Source organism: Pinus tabuliformis, chromosome 7 (genome assembly GCF_031772625.1).
Source record: "Pinus tabuliformis cultivar Carrire ecotype Pingquan chromosome 7, CPIR1, whole genome shotgun sequence".
NCBI lineage: Eukaryota > Viridiplantae > Streptophyta > Pinopsida > Pinales > Pinaceae > Pinus > Pinus tabuliformis.
The window spans coordinates 488,372,035-488,375,292 of NC_142293.1; the positions used below are offsets into that span (position 1 = coordinate 488,372,035).

At 31.3% G+C, this 3,258-nt stretch overlaps 1 pseudogene; it reads left to right on the top strand.

The window, feature by feature from the left end:
- The window catches only part of LOC149248156 (dihydroflavonol 4-reductase-like), a 7,638-nt pseudogene extending 5,102 nt beyond the window's left edge, over positions 1–2,536 (top strand).
- Positions 2,537–3,258: the final 722 nt, after the last annotated feature.

Sequence of the window (3,258 nt, forward strand, 5' to 3'; positions counted from 1 at the left end):
ATTAACATTGTATTTTGCACTCTAAATAAGTTTGCATGTGAAGAAATTTGATCCCTCTCTCCTTATGTTAGATCCATACGTAAGATGGATCTATGTTGTTTTAGACAATGGTAATAACACAATTTACATTTGTAAATAGAAATCAACAATAATAATTACCATCACTACTGAAATAAAAACTATATTGTAAAAATTTCATCCTAAACAAATAGTTAATTCTAACTTTAGATTTTCATTTCATTATATATCAAATAACTGAGAAGGTCTTCGGAGACATATAGTAACAAACCCATTTATGACATTGATGAAACAATTATCTCTAATGTAATAGTGGATTTGCTAAAAAGTTACATCAATATTAATTCATATGAAAATATTTTATTCATAGCCTACATTAGATATTTTATTCTATACAATGTTAAAATATTTTCTTTTAAAGTTGATATCATGTGTTAAAATATTTTTGAAAAGTATAAGGTTTAACCATTATACTAGTATATTTTTTCCTTCTAATTGCTATACATGAAATTATATTAGATTATATGGACAACTAATTAAATATGCATAGCATATCTTTTAAGAAAATATTTTAATTTTTTTTAAGAGAGACTAATATACACATCACGTTCATATTGGCCTATAGTATGAGCATCTCGGCTCAATAAATTCAAATGTTTAAAAATCCATAAGTCTAATATATAAAAAAAATTGTAAAAAATCAATTCAAATATATTATTAAAAATTTTGACTTTTATAAATGATAATGATAGTGATAATTATTGTATTGATAAAAACCAAATAATTCTAAGGACAATATTTCTTGCATCTTATTTAACATTTTGCATTTTAAACTATTTAATTAAAATTTCGTTTAATCATTAAAAAAAAATAATAACTAATTTAATTTAATATTTAACTAAGTTATTAATTGATTTACTATAGTACAGAAATAATATAAATATACAATAATAATAATATAAAATAAAAATAAAATCACATATTATGAATTTATTATAACATTTTCCTGTTCATTAAACCTGAAAACTAACTTATTACATATTACGAATTTATTATAATATCACTCTATTCCAATGGCTCCTACTCTTCAAACCTGGAATTAACTTATTACGTATTAATTATTGTAACTTTCACTACTACATTGTCGTACTACCCTATCCTACTCCCTAAGTGAAAGCATGAAAAACACCAAAATTTCACATGTCCTCATTTGACTTTGGAAAACCACTGTGGTTTGCCAAAATGCGATGACTAATTTCTTCGTGCGGAGGATCGCAGTCTCCAAAGCATCATGATTTTGTGAACCTGGCAGGATTCTAATGTTACCCTCCATGGGAAGTCCGCTTCGAAATTATTGATGAGGGGAAAGCATGGAATAGAATGTTAGGTAGCTCAAGGAACCCACATATCACAGCCATTCAACGACACGGTTTTACCTACTCTTCTGCGATTGATATTCTCTCTGACAGGTCGCTGGAGAAGCAAGAAAAATCCCCAAGATACTTTTTGGCTTACATTTGCGGGGCCAAGAAATTATCATCCAAGCGATTTGTTAATTTAGCTTGCCAGCTGATTACGGCTCTGCAATGGCTTTTGGCAAATAGAAACCCCAAGTGCCAGAAGAACTGTTAAATCATAAGGTTCATCAAGGAAGCACAGTATGCGTCACAGGAGCTGCTGGTTTCATAGGGTCATGGCTCGTCATGCGTTTGCTTGATCGAGGATATAGTGTTAAAGCAACTGTGCGAGACACTAGTAGGTTTATAATATTGGTTCATTTGTATACAGATCTCAGACTGAACATTTTGATGAAAATGAGCTTGGGTCGGACAATTTATTTAAAGATGATTAAGGAACCGTTGTAATTACAGTAATGGTGTTCATAAATTTATATTTTTTTGACCTAGCTCATATTTTTTTGATCCTGGAATATTTTGGAAATCTATAATTAATTTAAAAATATCTCCTAAACCCCAAAATATTCGAAAAATCCACAATCAACTTAAAAATATCTCCATAGTGTTCATAGTTTTTGTTAGTTTTCTATTTATATAGGTAATCCTGTGAAGACCGAAGCATCTGTTGGATCTGCCCGGGGCCAACGAGAGATTGACGCTCTGGGAAGCAGATTTGGATGATGAAGGAAGCTTTGATGCCGCCATTGATGGATGTGAGCGCGTTTTCCATGTTGCCACTCCCATGGATTTCAAGTCTGAGGACCCCGAGGTCTGACTTTCTTTCCTTCTATGCTTCAGATGGACCAACTTGTTTTTCACTACTTGAGGAGAACCTTATCATATAGTATTTCCTTTCCAGAGTTTTTGGCGTTTGTTTCCTTTTTACAATATTTTTGGATAGTAACTTCAATTAGCTCTCCATTATACAGAACGAGATAATCAAGCCAACCGTCATTGGGGTGTTGAATGTTCTGAGATCGTGTGAAAAAGTCAAATCTGGGGAGCGAGTTGCTTTCATGTCATCTGCCGGGGTTGTGTATTTTACCAGGGAACGATTTTGATGAATCATGCTGACCAACATGGAGCTTTGCGAAAAAATTTAAAAATACTGGATGGGTAAAATCATGACTCCTTGTATTTATTTCACTACTCAATACTTAAAATTACACATTTCATTAATGTATCTTATTAACAAGTACCGAGTCAGTTGTTTAATCTTGCTCCAATTTATTGGCCGAGCTTATTTACCATGCTATATGATATTAAATGTGATCGTTAGATTTACGGTGAGCATATATAACCCAACAGAATTTAATATCCTATAGCATGGTAAATATTGCTTGCTCAATTTATTATATTTTCAAAATATTTTCTAAATCTAGAATCTAATTAAAAATGTCTAAATTGTGATAAATGAGATTAGTATACCAATATTCAAAATGCCAAAGCCTCTGCACTATGGATCATATGCAGGTCATGCTCTAGAATGAAGTAATGAAGTAGGTCAAGGTGTAATGGAAGTAATTTGGAAGCCACATGGGAAATCACTTATGAGATCAAGGTTTCTTAGTCATGTTTGTTTACTGTGTAAGTAGGTGTAAAGAATTGTTCATATATAAATTTATCTATTTATCTTAGTCATGTTTGTTTAATGTGTAAGTAGGTGTAAAGAATTGTTCATATATAAATTTATCTATTGTGTTTTTTGTTCTGTGTGTAGAACACTGAAGATGATGTTCCTACAAGGGGGTAGGGTCTATGACCACCCTTTTAACTACCCATA